The following is a 19,743-nucleotide window of genomic DNA, read 5'->3' on the forward strand; positions in this document are numbered from 1 at the left end:
ATACAAATTGGTTGGATTATTCACCCTGCGAATAATAATATCATTATATATTAGAGGTGGCTCAAGTTGAGATGAAGCATCTATTGTTTTTTATACGAATTCAAGACACCTATAATACAGGTATATATTGAGTTTCATTAATTTGATTGGGCATTCTCTTTGTGGTAATATTTATTATAGATAAATATTAAGGTTGTATTCTTTAAGTACAGTGTTCATTTCATTGACCAACTGTTCGAGTTGTATGTCTGATCAAGTTTTTTGTTGAACTATGATAACCTTGCAATAATTGAAAATACAATTCCTTAGGATTTTTTTTGATCATTCGATTTATGACCGTATTGGCAGGTGAGGCGTTAGAGAATTTCCTCCACTCACTATAGAGAAATTTATCACTTAGTAAATCAATTTTAATTAATTTAAAGGTCGTTTTAATTAACCATATCTGATCATATTGTTGGTTATGCTGTAGAATAGTGATGCAGAGGACGATAAGTTGCTGAACGCTTTGCACTCTTGACCAGTGGTTCTCAAAGTGTGCTCCGCGGAGATCTGGGGCTCCGCAAGGCCTCTGCGAGGGCTCCACCGCGACAAGAAGCATTACTTCTTACCTCCAATTAAATGGAAACAATAAAACAAATGTACAGTTGTTGTTTTATTATATGAAAATACAGTTCTACTAAGAATTGTCAGTACAAAACTAAAATCTAATAAATGGAAACAATTTTATCAGTTCACAGAGGAATCAATACAGATTTTTTACTACATATAATAAATGAGAGTAGGATATGAGAGGTGTGGGACGACTAAACTTTTTTCTATTTTTTTTAATGAAATTTTCGTTACAATATAAAATTTTTAAGGCAATTGTGAATGCGCGCAAATGGCTCTCCTTTATAACGTATTTTATAAACTTTATAAAATAAAACATTATTTTTTAAACCACTTTTTTTGTATTTTTTTCCTGGATAAAAGGTGTGGATAAAAAAATTACCAATAAACAAAATGGTTAAAAACAAAATTGTTTTATTTTTTGAAGTTTAAAAATATATTAATTATGACTTCCAATATAAAATATAAAGCTAAATGCTCTATAAGAGTGAATAGTTGCATTCTTTGTGTTATTTTTATTTTTAGGCCAAGAATTAAGTTTTAAGTTTTATATTATTTTTCAAAGATAGTATTTATATTAGTTATTTTATTTTATTTTTCAAAGATAGTAGGTGCATTAATTATATATCTTGCTTATTAAGTAAAATATTTATATTATTCTCAATATTATTAATATTTAAGGCATTTACTTTGTGGTTAGTCATTTTTACTTATTTATATTTTTACAAAAATGTTAATAATATTAGTATATAACCACTCACCGAGATTTTTATGTCTACCGGTTTCGAGACGTACCCGTCTCTTCGTCAGGACAATCACTACCACAGCATGTAAGCAATACCACCCTTCACCGCCATAGCACCATTTACACACTTGAAGGCCGGTATTGTTTGTATGCTGTGGTAGTGATTGTCCTGACGAAGAGACGGGTACGTCTCTAAACCGGTAGATATAAAAATCTCGGTGAGTGGTTATATACTAATATTATTAACATTTTTGTAAAAATATAAATAAGTAAAAAGGTTTATAGATCATTGAGTGGGTTTTTGTGTAATCTAACTTCTCTAGGTACCATCGCTGCCAAAGCGGGTTACTTTTGTTTTTATTGTTACAGACGTTCTCAAAATATTGGGATTGTGGCTGATGACGTCAGGTTTACTCAAGTGCACTTCTCCATTGATGCCGTCTGCTTTCACCCTTCTGTTTCCACGGCCGGCCCACTTATGGTGAGTGCCCCATTGTGCCACTTCCGCGTCGGGAATGATCCAACCGATTCACATCCAGTCGGCTGACCTCTGCCCGCGGATCGCTTCTAGTACCTCTCCCACTGTAATCGGCACATCTATCCGCGCTCTGAATGCAAATACTGCCTTTAATAATAACAGTGGGTCGGAATAGATTAATATTTGAGGCACGATCGCCCTGTCCGTTGGCCCGCATCGTGTCTCTCATCGCGGGTCAAGGAGAACGGCGGGGAACTCTATTATTATCATCTGCCAATTTCAACTGCATTTCTTAACTACAAAGGGTCTGTTTTTTAAATAACGAGGCGAGAGGAATAAGAAAGTTTGCAGATTGATCTGAGGGAATTGTTATGAGATAGTGAATGAAGTCATGTTTTACTTCATATTTTTTTATGGGTAAGCGGTTCTCAACTTTTTCAAACGCGGTACCTAAAATATTAATGTATATAAATATATGTGTGTGAATGTGAGTCACAGTATAGTTGGTTGAATTTAAAAAGATTCACTTTTTTCAGGATGAGTTAACTATGCCTGCTGAAGTATTTTATATGTTGAGATTCCGAAAGAAATTCCTACTGTGGTATAGTAAAAGTTTATTCGAAAGACAATGACAACGGTTGAATCTAGTGATTTTGATTGTTCCTTATATCGCTCACTCCTTTCAAGAACGTCATTAATAAAAAAACTTGATTTTTCAGGAGAACGTTTTTAATGTTTAAAAATATAATACAAAGTATTAATAATAAATATCAAGCCACTTATTGAACTTTTTACTGTGCAACAGATCTTTTTAGGTAAAACCTGAAGGTGTTTTCTACATTTGAAAAATATTTAGTATATTTAAAGAAATAATGAAACAATACATTTTCTTCAAAATGGAATAACAACACTTTTGCCCTATAGCGGGTAAATACTAAGTTAAACATATGCCTCTTTTGCTGGGATATAGTACATTTTCTGGGCATTCCGAAAACATGCACAACTGAAAATTGACGATTTTTGATTTATGACATTCTTGAAAGGAGTGAGCGATATATAACTGTGCGTGGTTAGGTTAGGTTAAGTTTTTTTAGATGGGAGTCACATTTATTATTTACCTTATTATGTATAAAATATGTGGATTTTTGTTTCTTCTGGATAAAAACATATTTTATTTTTGTCTGTGATAGATAAGGTTAGATTTGGTAAGTTTAGGTTTTAGGTTAGTTTTAGTTTAAGGTTAGGTTAGGCAAAAATTTAACTTATTGGTGAACTCTGACTAGAAAATATTGATAAAAATTTATCGCTTTTTGCTTTAATAAAAATACCATTCAGAGTCGACTTTACCTAGGCAGAGTCAACTGTTACTAGAACATCTACTTTTCCTGTAACATATACATTTGTATGTAAATAATTTATTAACAGAATCTATGTCATGAATTATATTTTTTTAGTTTATCATACTTTTGATTCGCCATAGAATTTCACTCAACTGGGCTTGCAACGGTAATATACAATTTCAATAATTTTTATGGTATGTTAGTGGTATTATTTATTATGTCTTATAAAAAATACGCCGTTTTCTAGAATTTCTTACTAACATGTCTAACGAAACCGGATTTTTCAAATTAATATTTATTCCCATAAACAGACGTTTCTGATTAATCAATAGCAATTTATGGCACGCAAAGTTTATAAATAATACGCAGATCGCAGGTACGAGAATTCGTAAATGGGGGTCAACGCAATTACGAGGAACCGCTCAAGTGCGAAGTATGCATGTTATAAAATGCAAATATTGCTACAAGATTTAGTTGAGGATACCTGAATTGTCAAACATCCGCTGTGAAATGAAACACAACAAACTGCTTATGAAGTATATTTACTATAGGTACTAAAATAAAGAAAGATCGATGTATGATAGATGTTCGAATGGTGAAATAAGGCATTTTTGCTAGGCTGAGATAAGCATTATCAATAAAATTAATATAGGTGTGTTGAAATGGTTGGCCATGTAAATCGAATGAGTGAAGAATGAACAGTAAAACGGATTGAAACATGGAGCCTGGCAAAAGAAGGATGAAATTAGAATGAACGCAGTCAAAATGTGATCTTTCAGACGAATTTGCGGCAAATCAATGTACAATAGATGCTCTAATAGATGAATGAGTGATTAAAGAACAGTAAAAAAACTAATATTTTCAAAATAAAAACTGTATTTAACGAATAATTTAATAAGGTGCGTTAAATGTTACTTGGGCTTCAAGAAAATTAAGATGCGGGCTATTGTTAATCGGGGTATACTCCTGCCATCACTCATTTAAAAAATATTATTTTAATTTGAATCAATCACAACGGTATTCTAAGCAAAAAATGTTTGATGGCTTTAGATATTTGTTTTGTTACCATTTTAGTAGACTCAAATCAGTGCTTGATTTAAATATTAAAAGTATTACGTATATGTGTCGCCTGCTTTCAAAATCTGCCAGATCCATGCAAGTCGATTTTACAAAAATGCAAAATTCTCCGGGTAACATTTATGTCTCAAAGATTCGTCTGTCTTTAGATAAAATATTACGAAAAAGAGAATTTTCCCATTTTTATTTTTTTTTCAGTATTTTAAAAAAACATTAGACACATACCGATAATGGCGTCATCTTAATTTTTGACCTATCCCCGCTCTCTGATTGGCCGATATGGGTCAGAGGGCAAGTTTCATGAATATAGCGGAATTTTAAATACAACGCTGTTTTCAATTATTTTTAGCAGGGTTTTCAAGTGTATAAATATGTTAAACAATAAAACCCACATTGACATTCCGACAGACATTCGGATTCCGATAGACAACAATATTGACATTCCGATAGAGTATAAAATTGGGTCTGGTGGATTTTGAAAGTAGGCGACACATATCGTTTTAAAGGGATTTCAAATCCATCTATTAGTTCTGGGTAGGTTGTATTGGTAAATTGTTCGCGTTAAAATTGACCGTGAAGTCGTTATGTGAAATACATTCTAACGTTTCTATATTCTAATCTTGTAGCGCTAGGTGTGTCACATTAAAACAAAAGGTGTAGCGAAGACTTCTCCAATGGCTAGAATGCATTCCTGATGTTAATTACGTTCTCAAACGTGTCGCTTAATGGTGGTGACAGCGCATTCAATGGATTGAGGTAGACCCAATTCGTGCAATTGTCATGTCGTCTTGGTTATTTCCGTATGTGGCCCGGATGTGTCTGAAAATGCATTATCATTTTACTGACTTGTATGTAGACATCTTATTTAGATCATGTCATTTAAGCGGAATAATCGATAGCCCGCAACTTAATTTTATTTAAACCCGATAACATTTGACGTGATTGAATTGGAAAAAGGAGCAGAGGAAAACTGAGAAAAACATGGCACGATCAGGTATGCCAAATACTTGAAAGTGGTCAAGTGCGCAGTCATAATAATCGGCGGGTATGTAAGAGAAGATGCATGAACGTGGAAGAGGCGATGAATGTTTGCAAGGACAGAGTGGTGTGGCGTTCTATTCTCTCTGCCTACCCCTGCGGGAAAGCGGCGTGATGGTTAGTTAGTTAGTTAGTCAGAATTGTTTGCTTAAAACAGCATTTTTGTTTTGAAAAAAATAAGTTTTTATTCCAAATAAATACAAGGTTTTGGAAAGAAAAAATCATTGACAGGCGCCGTGGAGTAGTTAGGTAGACGCTCGGCTGCAAAACTGGCGTCGCGAGTTCGATTAACGTCAAGTACAAAATAAATTCAAGAAATATTTATTTTTAAATTGGTCTGCGTGTGATATATTTTTCACATTTACATTCCCTATCCTTACTATCCTACTTGCAGACAAGCCTCTTAAAGAGGCTTTGAGGGTTATTCCTTTTTAAAAATGTATATGTCTAGTTTCTCGCGCAGCTGATCATATTCTGAAATGTGTATTTACGAGTTCTCTTTTAAGAAATTGAGATGGTTCTGAAAAGAAACTTTAAAGGTTGTACTGTGAATATTTGACCCTGTCGCCTTATGAATGCGTCGACCACCGGCCTAAACTATACCCATACTATAAATCTTATTTCTACGGGTTACCTAACATAAAAGTGTCGTAAATTACACTAATGTGACGTCAAATCAATTCATATGGTGATATACTCCCATGTAAAATTTATTTATGGGTTGTATGAAATGAAGGTAACGCACATAAAAAGCCTATTAAAACGAAGCTTTCCTATACCAGATCCCACAAGAAACTAGAACGATGACTGCCACTTATGTAGGCTTTAGACTGGTTTTCAATCCATGTTCATTTATTTGTTTATTTTATTTTATCATATAGATACATAATAATAAGTTACAACAATATTGCCTTACAAAGACAATTTACAAAAATATTTATTAAATTGTAATGAAAGTAAATTGTTCATGCAAACAAAATGTCAACTTCTGTATGCGACGCTGTCTACCATAGGAAATGTTTAATATTGCGTGAGTTGATGTTATGTTCAACAGCTGGCGCTACCATTTTGATAAAAAAGTTTTGACATAAAAACGCACGTATTCAAATGCGACCTGTTTATTGTGTAAAAAAATATAAAAACTTTATTTATAACACTTATAAATTAAAGTTTTTTGAAAATCTTGAGTCGATTAGTAGAAAAAAAAATACTCCAGAGATAATTCATAAAATGTGACAGGTAGATACAGAAATATATATATATATATATATATATATATATATATATATTATATATATATATATATATATATATATATATATATATATATATGTATATATATATATATATATATATATATATATATATATATATATATATATATATATATATTATTATTTTTTTTTAAAAGATAAATATTTGTGTTTTTATTATTTACACAAATATTTCAATTTCATACTATTTCTGTGGTTCATTATTAGAAATAGGTATCAAATGGTGGTAGAGTAGGTTCGAACCGAGAAACTCTGACTTAAGAGTCCGCGACACTAACCACGGGACCGACACATTGGAAATCTCTCAATTTTCGACGAATGTCGCTACGTTCGCTTCGACTTTTTTGATACATGGGTCAGAGAACTTATTTCAAAGAAAATGTGATCAATTTACCTAGGTAGACCAGGCTATATATTTTTTTTTATTTTTTTGTATTTTTTTTTTTAATTTACAGCATTACTGAATACCGCCTTACGAAAGCAACAAAGTATTACAAATATCTCAATTAGGTCACTGCTGCACCGCGTTCTAGTTTGCAGTCGGCTTACTGGGGTAATTTGAACCTTAGTGCCGACAAGTGTGTAGGTACTGCGTGCACTTGCACTAATAATGAATGGAGATGACATTCCGTGCCCTTAGGCGTCCGCCTGGCAACACAATTGTCCCGTTCGGATCGGATTCACTCGCGGCGCTGCTCAAGACCGTCTTGCGGCGTGTGATTCAATACTCAGTGTCCCGTTACCCGGCGACCTCCTGCGCTCCGGGTAGACGTATGATGTAAAGATGGCAAAAAAAGTTTATCTTCGAGATTCTCAAATGATTTTTCTTCTCCAAAATGCAACAATAAGCAATTTCAACAAAACTTCAAATATCAGGGTATCAAATATTTCAATAAACTCCCTAAAGAAATTTTAAAAAATTGAAGATATAAAATTCTCAAGGAAAAATTAAAGCCCATTACATATAAATCTTGAAAAAATATACAAAAAAATAATAATTTTACCATTTATAATATAACCATTAAATCATGAGTGTAAGTCCCTCTTCAAGCACAAGAGCTCAGTCTCTTTTTTGGAGAGGCACAGCGAATCTAAATATAGAAGTTTCCCATATGTATGAATGCTTAAAATGTATAATGTTATGCTTAAAAATGTAAATATATTTAATAAAAAAAAGAAAAAAAATATGTCGTTTACTCAGAATCTTCGAAATAAACAAATTGAAAATCTTGTCCACTGACCAAGTCGAATTGCTTGCTTAGAGTTCCAGCTTTGTCACGCTTCTCGTAGCTTCACTGAAGTGATATCAGCTATCAACAATCTAGCTTTAATAAAAAGGAATAACTCGCAAAGCCTCTACTTTTTTGAGAGGCTTTTCTGCAGGTAGGATAGACAAATATACAAAAAAATAATAATTTTACCATTTATAATATAACCATTAAATCATGAGTGTAAGTCCCTCTTCAAGCACAAGAGCTCAGTCTCTTTTTTGGAGAGGCACAGCGAATCTAAATATAGAAGTTTCCCATATGTATGAATGCTTAAAATGTATAATGTTATGCTTAAAAATGTAAATATATTTAATAAAAAAAAGAAAAAAAATATGTCGTTTACTCAGAATCTTCGAAATAAACAAATTGAAAATCTTGTCCACTGACCAAGTCGAATTGCTTGCTTAGAGTTCCAGCTTTGTCACGCTTCTCGTAGCTTCACTGAAGTGATATCAGCTATCAACAATCTAGCTTTAATAAAAAGGAATAACTCGCAAAGCCTCTACTTTTTTGAGAGGCTTTTCTGCAGGTAGGATAGTAAGGATAGGGAAGGTAAATGTGAAAAACAAATCACAAATTTCCAGATCAATTATTTTTTAAAACCCTTATCCGCACCCGATGGTGCATAGGGCACTGCATCATATAAGCGCAGTGTTATCTTGATCGTTAACACATGGAGGAAAGGTGATCAGCCCCCCGCTTCAGGTCCAGGTTAATATTTAATAAATATTAGGGTAAAAAAATCTCAGCACGCTCGGCTACCGTTCTGGAGGTCTCCGGTTCGATTCCCAGGTGGGGTCAAACAAATATAAGTGATTTTTACACTCTTATATTTATTCAATATTCCCCTGGACTGGTGTCTGAAGCGGAGGGCAGATCACCTTTCATTCGTGTGTTAACGATCGAGATTACACTGTGTTTATATGATGAAGTGCCCTATGCACCATCGGGTGCGGATAAGGGTTTTAATTGAATTGAATAAAAAAGAAGAGTTTGAAAGTTTTAAGCAAGGATTTTGACCAAAAATAATTTAATAATCATATGCCGATCGTTTGATTGCCAGCAAGCTTTTATCTCTATAATTAATCGGTAGTCATTTATTTTGTAAAATTTTATAGACGTAGATCTCTCCTCTCTAATTTGTCCATATCCCTATTTGATCCTTCATCCTACCAATTAGTAATTAATGAGAATCTGTCCTATCGGAGCTTGCTAAGGCTTAATTATATGAACAAGCGACCACTTTAATCCTAGACAGCTCCTACAAGACACGATGAACCTAGATCAGTGATTCTCAATCGGGGGTTCCCGACGCTTTGGCCCCTGAAATATACACATATTTCATACCAGTATATTTGTCCGCCTCCGTAGTGTAATGGTCACTCTCAGCTACCGTACTGGAGGTCCCAAGTTCGATTCCTAGAGGAAGAGGGGGTCATTTAAATTTATGTGATTTTTCACTCTAATATTGATTTAATATTACCCTGCACTGGTACGATTGTTAACGATCAAGATTGTTACCTTGATCTTTTTTAACACATCAGTATTTATATGATGTAGAAAAGTGGCGTGATGGTAAGGTATTAAAATTTTTGATCACAATCTTTTTATAAATAAATTGATTTTTTAAATAAATTTATAAATATTCATATATTTTTTTAAAAATATTGATTTAATCAAAATATTGTGATTTTTTTTTAAATTAAGTAAATAGTCATAACATAAGTTTAAAGACATTGAAAATGATAATTTCAGACGTCTGTCTCCTATTATGTAAAATAAATAATTCTCAAAGAATCTAAATTACATTTCATGAACTACTATTTTCACTTACTAATTTAAACATTACATGTCGCCCAAGAAAAGGCACTCCTACGATGTTTTTGATTGAAGTATTAATATAATTGTCGAAATTTGTAATGTGGTAATCTAGCCTTTTACAGGTTGTAAACTCTGTAAATGCCCAGACATCCATATTCTTCTTCATCTACGTTAATTAAAAAAATATATAAGTATATAAAATTATGATTTTTCTTTCTGATAAGTACAAAAATACATGATAAGTATAAAAAAGATAGTGAATACAAAAATATTATTAAATATTTAGGAGAGTCGCAATTACAAAAAGGTTAAGAAGCACTGCCTTACATAACATAACCGATGAACACTTATAAACTGGTTTGAGCTAAATAAAATCGTAAGTATTTTTTGTGAGGTTTTTAACCTTAGCTTCCGCCTACACATATCGAGTTTTACCTTTATCGATGGCATTCAAAGTCTCCTGCATTTGAGAGCAGGTTCTGGCTCTATTTAGTCGAGTGGATCCATATAAAAGTGAACGCAAATTTGTCAACAATGGCTTTTGGTTTCGATTGCTAATCTTTGCGCTTTAACGATCTATGCGATTTTACGATCGATAACAAGATCGGGTTGCGAATTTTACGATTTTTGGCGAATGTTCTGCGAAAAGAATCAAAAGAAATACAAAATCACTTAAACATAATGATTGAATTGAGATTATTATTTCACAAATATGTTAAGCAGATATTTTGATGCAGATTTTATAGAACTTTATAAAATAAAACTAAAACATTGTTTTTAACCACTTTTGTCTCTAGTACTTTTCTCCAATCGGTTTTGACACGAACCTTGTCATCTAAAACTATATAAAACGCTGAACAATCTTCACAAAAAAGTTTATGGATCAATTCATGCATAATATCATCTTTATTTTTTTAAATATCGCCTTAATTATTGGCTAGTATTGAACGCTGGTTTGATGTCGTTAGAAAGATTGCTTACGTACAAGAATTTCTCTACCATTTTTAGTATATTTTACAAGATTCTTGTACGTAGACAATTTTTCCCATAAAATTTTTAAGATCTTTCAAACGACATTAAACTAGCGTTGTATACTTATAATGATTTAGGCCAGTATTAAAAAAACGTAAAGATAAAGACATGTATTTTTTTTGTATCGGGAATTTTTAAACTTTCTTCTAAAGATTGTTTAGTATTCTTTCAGCATACAGTTTTATATTTAGTACATGACCATCCCTAAAAATGACAAGGTGCTTGTTGAAACCGGTTGGAGAAAAGTACCAAAAATAAAAGTTGCTTCAATTAAATTTTAGTTTTATTTTGTTAGATAGTTACATTTTATCTCGGGTATAATTAATACAATGATTTGAATTAAACACAAAAATATTTTTTCTTGTATATTTTAACTGTACCGTTTGAAAATGTTTTAATTTAACTGAAAAGTCAATTGGGATTCTTAATGTATATTACTGGTCGTTCAATGACCTTCCTATAAGAGGACTTCCAACGGGTCATCGGATTAGAATATCTTGTCCATTATACGATTAGATAATGTTAGGTAGCCACCTCTTCTCACAGTTGAATCTATTATAATTTGTAAAAAAATATAATATTACTAATTTCTTCGACTTGGTTGACAGGTATGCTAATAGATTAATTAATTTAATTAATTAATATATTTTATTTACATTTCATAAAAAAATATACATTTTTATTCGATCTCCCATAATATTATTGAGATAAGCGTATTTATTGTATATGAGTGAAATGAAAATATTACAATAACTATTTTAGCAATCTTTATATATGACTCCCACCCGTAACCAATAATGCATAGGGCACTAATTTAGGGCATTAACTTGAATGATAGTTGATTTATTTATTTTTCATCATCCACATAATTACAAATTACAGTAATGTACCCTCACTGAATTATCACGTATGGTGGACATATTTTAGATACTTATTTTTAAAACTATATGAAAGAAATTTGTTTATGACATGCAATCAAATACGACATGGCCGAATGATGCGATCTATTTCAGATCTACCTACCTTCTTTATCTATTTATCTAGCTCTGTTATATTTAGTTTATTTTTTACTGACTTTGTAGATAATGGAAGCAGGTTGTTAAATTTTATATTATTATAATTGACGTTCATTAATTAAAAATTTGAAAATACATTTTTTTTAATATTTGCATTTATTGAAAATTTTATGTTTAAATGAAAAAGTCAAAAATAGCCTGAACACACATTTCCAATATGTTTAATTTCGCAATGCGGATAAAATATTTTAGAAACTGTCAAGAAACACACTGTCCACGATGAGTTTTGTTTATCAATGGGTGTTTTTCTGTTGCATGCAACAGATGGCGCTGCCATTTATGTCAAAAAGCTATTTTTCTAAAATAGCATGTTTTTAACTGTCACAAGCAAGAACACCTGTTACAAGCATATAAATGCACTTTTTTTATGTAAATAACTAGATTTCCGTTAGATTAGAAAACTCGTGCCATAATTTTCTACAAACCTATATTTTATTAATTCGACCACCAATCGACACTCCACGAATTATAAAATTATTTCATCGCTATAAATTCGTTACATTGACGCTTTGCCTAATCTCCATGTAATTCGTGCTGGCTATAAATTTAAAACAGGGAACAGAAAAAGAGCTAATTTATTGGGAAAAAAAACGTGTATTGTAGTTCAAACATCTCCATTACAACTTACAACACGGACGGCAGTAACGGTTTATGGAAAAAACAAGCGATCGACATCAACCATTACTTAACCATAATTGAGAATTATCACGCGATAACTGATATTTTTAACCAGAGGTTTGCATTTTCCCGACATCTACCGTTAAAATTCCGCAGAATGAAGTATCACTTAATTTTTGATTGGCCGACCACTCAATAGTGTTGGTTATTTAAGGTAAAGGAATAGGAGATAACTGTGTTTGGATGCTGGCTAGTTTAGTCATTTGAATTGGTTTTTGAAGATGCTAGTAGCTGTAATAGTTATTAGGATGCTAGCTAGATTGGTTATTTGTATTCTATCTTAATCAGTTATTTGGATGCTTGCTAGATTGGTTATTTGTATTTTATCTTGATCAGTTATTTGGATGCTAGATAGATCAGTTGTATACTAGCTAGATAAGTTATTTATATGCCAACACTCTCCTTATTGTTCATCGTTTACTTTGTGTAATACCACTTTAAAAAAACACTACATGATGACCACCGGTTTCGGAATAATCATTCCATCATCCGGTCAAATTAAGACTTCAGTAAAATTGTTATTGTCCGCTATTTATCAGGAATCACAATAGGAATATTTTTAAAAGTGGACTTGTAGTTAAATTGAATTGGTTATTTATTTTAATATGCAAAATACATTCGGATGCTAGCTAGATTGGTTATTTCGATTTATAGTTAGATTAGTTTTTTACATGTTCTTCTAACCCATATCAGTACCCAATGGTGCATAGGGAACTGCTTCATTATCTTTATCGTTAAACACATGAAGGAAAGGTGATCAGCCCTGCGCTTCTGGTACCAGTCCAGGGTAAAATAAAATAAGTGTTAGAGTGATAAGACACATATATTTATTTTGACGCCCTCTTTGGGAATCAAACCCGGGTCCTTCAGCACGTTTGAAAAACACTCCACTTTACTACGGAGGTGGATACCTAGGACGAGTGATGAAAATTGATATTTATTAAAAAGAGTAAAATCTTAAGGTAGTAAAAATAAGGTCAAGGTTTATTCTGAACCGAAGCGAAGGTATCAGATGACATGTTATTCGTGTTCTCTTTTTGTTTAATAAATGCAGATTTATCAGCAATCAAGAAAGTGCTGCATGAATGCAACGCAGTTCCCTATGAATCGCTGCAGACGAAGAAGAGTAAGATGTAATTTTATTTAAAACATAATAGGTACCTACTAAAAACAAAATTTGCCCGTAAAACAAATTAGAGGTTTCCTGTCTTACCTACCGTTAAAATATTTTTAAACTAAGTTAATCCTAGATGATGGTATTGCCATCTGTGAGTATAAATGTGGAGGTCCTCAATAAAAAGTTACATTTCCAATAAATTCCTTCAAATGCAAATCTGTTATGTTTACTGTATTCTATAGAAATCTTAATTAAAGTTGCAACAAAATGCGAACAAACTTGTGTTCAACTAATATGAAATCATTAAATCGCATCAATACGTAACAATTTTACAAGCTAGAATTCCTGATTTTTAAAAATTCATTTTTAATTTTTCAAAATCATTTTAAAATCATTTATAATCTTTCTCCTTCCTGAAAAATCTATTTTTTTATACCATACCCTTTTTTTTAAATCTCTGAATGTTTTTTAATAGTTATTATAGCATAAATGTGGAATTGTTTAATTGGCTTTATTTTTATTTATGTAACTATTTTTTGTTCATGTAATGTAATGTTTACTATTGTTAATGTAACCATTGTTTATTATTTACTTTTTACATGTAAAGCTGTACAATTCCCGAACAAATAAAATAAATAATTAAATAATAGAAATATAACGTTTTGGTGAGGACCTTCACAAATGATAGACGTAAATGAGTTTTTTGTTACAATATTCTTCTTCTTTTAACCCTTATCCAGGCCCAATATTGCAACGGCACTGCATCGTAATGAAGCATCTATTATTTTTTTATACGAAGGGATATGGAAGTCTGACCATTCCAGGGCTTGCGACCTGATATTTTCAGATTTAGTGATTACTTTATACACTTAAGATGCAACGTTTTGTTCATTACAGAATATATATTGCAATCATATTGCATTTTTTTTTACGAAGTATATGTGTTCTTTTTATATATTTGTTGTTATTTATATTTATAGTTTTCGCAATTCATTATTTCAGCACATTCGCCCACAAAACATATTTAAAAGACGTCCGTGACATTTTATATACATATCTCTTTAAGGTGAAACACTGAAAAACTGGTTGTAAAAAATCAATAAAATGAATCACATTTTAATAAATACTCTCTTAAATCGCTATTTAATGTACAAATTTTAAGATAATAAAATATGTACTTATGTTTCTCAAAAATTAATTGAAATAAATCTTGTATTAATCAATGGATAGATATAATTTTTAATTAATATTTTACTTAGTAAATACCACTATTTCTTAAAATCTACTGTGACACGTGTTTCGATGTATGCCGCATCATTTTCAAACACCGTATTTTATTATTACGTAAAATGATGCGGAATGCATCGAAACACGTGTCACAGTAGATTTTAAGAAATAGTGGTATTTACTAAGTAAAACATTAATTAAAAATGGATAGATTTTACCACAAAGTGACTGCCGAATCAGTTAATGAAAAGATAGATATAATATTACAACAAAATGACTGCCGAATCAATTAATGAAAAAATTAATAGTTTAAGCATACTCTATATTTATTTCAATGTATTATTTCTTTAAAAAAAAATGATATGTTCCTTTGTTGTGGCATAGTAAGAAAATTGTTTTAATTTTTTCGGTATTCACTTAATTAGATGACATGCATTCACATGATCATATTGTAAATGAAAATACTTGTTTTTTTACCACTTGAGTTATATTTATTTCAACGACTAGTTTTGGAAGCTACAGGTGCTTCCATCTTCGAGTCTGAAAATAAACTATAGTTTATATTCAGATCCGCAAATGGAAACATCTGTAGCTTCCAAAACTAGTCGTTGAAATAAATATAGCTCGAATGGTAGAAACCCGGTGTTCTTATTTACAATAGTAAGAAAATGTGACGTTAATCCTACGATGAATGATTAATTTTTTTTTAAAGTAAACTCTTTTGCACTCATATTATTTATTGATTCCGCATTAACTTTGTGGAATGACATGTTGATTGCTATTTTTTTAAATTAAACACTTGTATTATACTATTTAATGAGTTTTACTTTTCACCTGTAGATGAAAACGTCTGTTAGTTTTCGAAACTAGTCGTGTGATATGAAATAAAACTCATTCAGTGGTATTATACATGTGTTTTATTTAAAAAAGCAATTTAAAAAAAATATTTTGAACTCTTCATTCAGACGATTAAAAAAATATGTTTGTCGATGTCTCATAAAGGTTATACTTTTAGTAAGATATTTTAAGTAAATTTCATAAACCCCTTGTCTGTGTGTTGTGTGTTTTTTTCCAGTCAGTGGTGAGATTCAAATTAAAGGTAAATCCAACTGAATACTACTCCTTGGAAGTGTGTGAAAAGTAAATTATTTAGCTGTTTACCAAGCAGATTGTGACAGTTAGAAAAATCGCGTGGGAATCTAAAAATTGCACTGAATTTTATTCCTACTTTTATAATTAATAAGATTACACATTCGACGTATTGTGCAATATTTTTTTATAATTTTACTAGGTGTATATATAACTAACAAATATATTTATTTAAAAAAATATGTTAAAATATATAGACTCCATAGATTTCATGTGACAAGACTATGGAATGAATTGCCAATTCATATGAAAATGTACCTTCTCTGATGATTTTCAAGAAACGTCTGAAACGTCACTATCTTTAATAGAAACCCTAATTTTTAATCATATTATTCTTCCTTAGTTTCAAAAATCTCTCCTCTTTTAACTCTTTACTTGATTCTAATTCCTTTTATATTCCTTGCTTTTATAATTCTGTAGGCATTCAATATATCAAGTTGAAACTACATATTTTTCTTTTTTTCTATGGAATAGAAATGTCTTTCGCTATGAGCTCCTTCACCAAAACCATCTGTATCCCATACAATATATTTCACTCTTATCTGGAATCTGGAGCTCAGAACATAGCCTTAATATGTGTGACGATGCATTCGCCTATGCAATTCCTTCGGTGTGGACAGGAAATTAAAACATGTTAACATTTTACTCATTCAGTGTGCCTCTATTGTGAAATGGTTAGTACGTTTATCTACCGTGTTGGAGGCTCTTAGTTCGATACCCAAGGGAAATCAAAATAAATATTAGGGATATTTCACTCTAGATTAATACTTAATTAATCATTTAGCTTTCCTGTACCTAACGATCAAGATAATGCTGCGTCAATATTATGCTGAATTGGGTGAAAATAAGGGATAAAAAAGAAAAATGATTTTCAAAATTTTGTTTCTCTAGCTGATCTACATAGGTTATTTAAGATAAATGTTTTATTCCTTATACTTCCTAAACTGATTTATCAGCCCTTGTAATACTTTTCGTATTATATAATTGCAAATATTTATTTACTTGAATTGTTTCACATAAATAATTATTTAGAATTCAAAATCACGATAATGTTCACAACAGGAATTGATAAAGGCACGTTGTAAACTCGCGATTTATAGTATGGAAAATAAAGTTTACGCGAGTTGCAAAGAAAACTATACAAAATAAACGATGAATGATAAGAAGAGTGTTAAAAATAAAACTCTTTTTTATGGGTGCCAAAAGTTTCAAGTATGGCTTAGTAAAAAAAATTGTCCTGAGCCGTTAAAAATTGTTCGCTTATTTATATAAATTATTGGGCCAAATAAATTCTTAAAAATATTAAAATTTTTGGCGAATGATATGGATTCAACTTACTTCAAAAAATACTTAAAAAGAAGCCTTTAGTAGAAAAATAAAATGATACACAAAACTTTAAATAAATTTGTTTGTATATATATGATACATCCGATATAAAAATAATGAATAAATACAGAGTTTATTATATTTTTAATACTTAACGCAATAAAATTGGATATTTCGGGAGAGTTACAATTTAAGTGTATAAACGAGACTTTGAGAGAAGAGTTGAGAAGAATTGATTCGAATATCATAAATTTATAAAGAAAGTAACATTTAGCAGGTTAATGTGTTCATTAATTAATTTATCTTTTTTAAGCTAATATATTTTTTATAACTTTTGTGACCTCTTCATCAAACGCGTTGCAATAGAGGTCATCTATCATATCTAACTGTCTAACAGTTATTTAAATTGATTAATTTGAATTACAAATATGTAGATTCACGTAAATCGAAATTTCAAATTTTATCGCATTCATGACATCAAATTGTAAAATGCACATTTAAAACGAATAATTTATTTTCCGATGTAAAAATTGCTATAAGTATAAAAAATTTAAATTTACGACGTTTTGTATATAAAGCAGGAAATATGATGTAGTTATTTATATGGAATCGAGGATTTTTTTTTCAGTTGGGGAAAATAGTTGTTATAACTGTTAAGTAGGCTTATATTAGCGGTCGGTGTAATTTATAATTCACACGGTTCAAAATAGCACAAATATTAAAAAATTTCACTCACCTGTTTCGTACACAACAAAATGTCGATTGGCCAAAACAGATGACCGATCGTTTATCACAGCACTAATCCTGTCCGCGGTCTCCCGGCGAGACTTAATGATAGTGTACTGATAGTGATGTACCCGCCGCTATAGATCGACGGAGCGATTATCGAACTCGGAGCGGTTGTCAAGAGAGATGGTACTTGTCGGCGGTTCAGTCGTAACTGTTAACCATCGTTGTCAGATTCCGTAGGCCTCCCCTGCCCCCTCCTCCTCCGCCCCTGCTGCCCTCCCACCACCCGAAGGCTTTGGGAAGCACCCCCCTCTCTTTACTCCTCTTAAAATAGGCTTTTGCGGTTGTTAGACGTTGGAGGAATCGCGAAATGCACAGGGTGTGCATTCACGCGGACTTTATTCCCACGCGTCAAATATTTTTATAGGGTATTTAGTGTATGGAAAGCATTTTTTACTTTATGATATGACATGCGTCTTCTAAATGGTCGTTTGGACCCCCGAGGGTCTCTGGGATAATTCAGGAGGTCCGTAGAAATTATAAATTGATTTGGGGGTCCCTAAACAACGTCAGAAATCAAAAGACAAGTCAAAAATGTGACACATATTTATCAGTATGGAATTTATAAAAAATAACAAAATTATTAGCCAATTTTTAACCTGGAGGATTTCCTACTCCTTAAAGCATCAGGGACTGAATATTTAAAAAATAACATATTAAAATTTTGTAGTATTTTAACCTATTTTGACTTTTATTTTTACCTTTATTTGTGCAATTGTCAAAATTTGTATCGATAATGTTGATGTTATATGACAACTTATGACCAAACGATAAATAAATCAATAACCCGCAACTAATGGTGCATAGGTCACTGCATCGTATAGAATCAGTGTTATATCGGTCGTTTAATGCACAAAGGAAAGGTAATCATCCCTGCGCTTCAGATACCTATCCAGAGTAATATTTAATAAATTTAACAGTAAAAATTACTTAAATTTATTTTTACCCTCCTAGGAATCGAACCCGGGATCGGAAGTCAAATGTACTAACCACAACACAACACTATGGAGGTGGTTAAAATTGTATGATATTTTGACTGGTAAAATTAATTCTATAAACTCTTTCGTAATATTTGAGTGTGTCCGAAACCCTATTCATAAATGCAGGATTTACTTGTTATTTAAAAAAAAAAAAACGCGAACGCTAACTGGCCAATGACAGGTTGTAAGTCCTGTAAATACCAAGACTTAAATACTTCCATCTCAATAGGCTTCTTCGTCTTTGTCGATATATCAATAAAAACCTTGATGGAACCCTATAAAAACCTAAATGGAACAAATCCATCATTCGTAAACAAATATTTTAACTCACAAAACATCGCGAAAAAAAATGTTGAATTTCGCCAAGTCAATACAAATGTGTGAATACTTATGTCAATAACGAATTAGTGAGCGCGAAAAATCACAGAAAATTATTTCCGGTGTTAAATTAAATTACACGAAAATATTTGACGTTCTCTCATTTTTTGTTAAACAATACCGGCGTATTCGTGACCTTTTCCAAACACCTCTGTTCTACTTATACGCGAATATGGCACAAACCAAATTTCGTTCAAACATTTGATGAGTAAAATAGCTAGTTCAACATTGTTACCCACTTTGATCATAATGAAAAACTAATCTAATTTAATTAATACGTTTAGCCTTCACTCCCATGCCTGTGAACAATTTTTGTGGGAAATCTTTTCTAAATA

The 19,743-nt window shown here is 31.4% G+C and overlaps 1 protein-coding gene and 1 long non-coding RNA gene across 2 annotated transcripts in view; one reads left to right on the forward strand and one right to left on the reverse strand.

Annotated features, from left to right (window-relative positions):
- LOC148305045 (uncharacterized) overlaps window positions 1-18,203 on the reverse strand; it is a 32,918-nt gene extending 14,715 nt beyond the window's left edge. The window contains exon 1 of the mRNA XM_088267308.1: window positions 17,998-18,203. The gene's annotated coding sequence lies outside the window, so the exon portion shown is untranslated. The remainder of the gene's footprint in view (window positions 1-17,997) is intronic.
- On the forward strand, window positions 48-14,666 carry LOC148305046 (uncharacterized). The gene is made up of 4 exons (XR_015838250.1): window positions 48-120; window positions 1,727-1,838; window positions 13,497-13,568; window positions 14,562-14,666. It is a non-coding gene; the product is annotated as an uncharacterized LOC148305046 (long non-coding RNA).
- Window positions 18,204-19,743: the final 1,540 nt, after the last annotated feature.

The sequence above is a fragment of the Brachycentrus maculatus genome, unplaced genomic scaffold (assembly GCF_059751285.1).
Source record: "Brachycentrus maculatus isolate JH-2025_06_01 unplaced genomic scaffold, ASM5975128v1 h1tg000289l, whole genome shotgun sequence".
NCBI classification, from domain to species: Eukaryota; Metazoa; Arthropoda; class Insecta; order Trichoptera; family Brachycentridae; genus Brachycentrus; species Brachycentrus maculatus.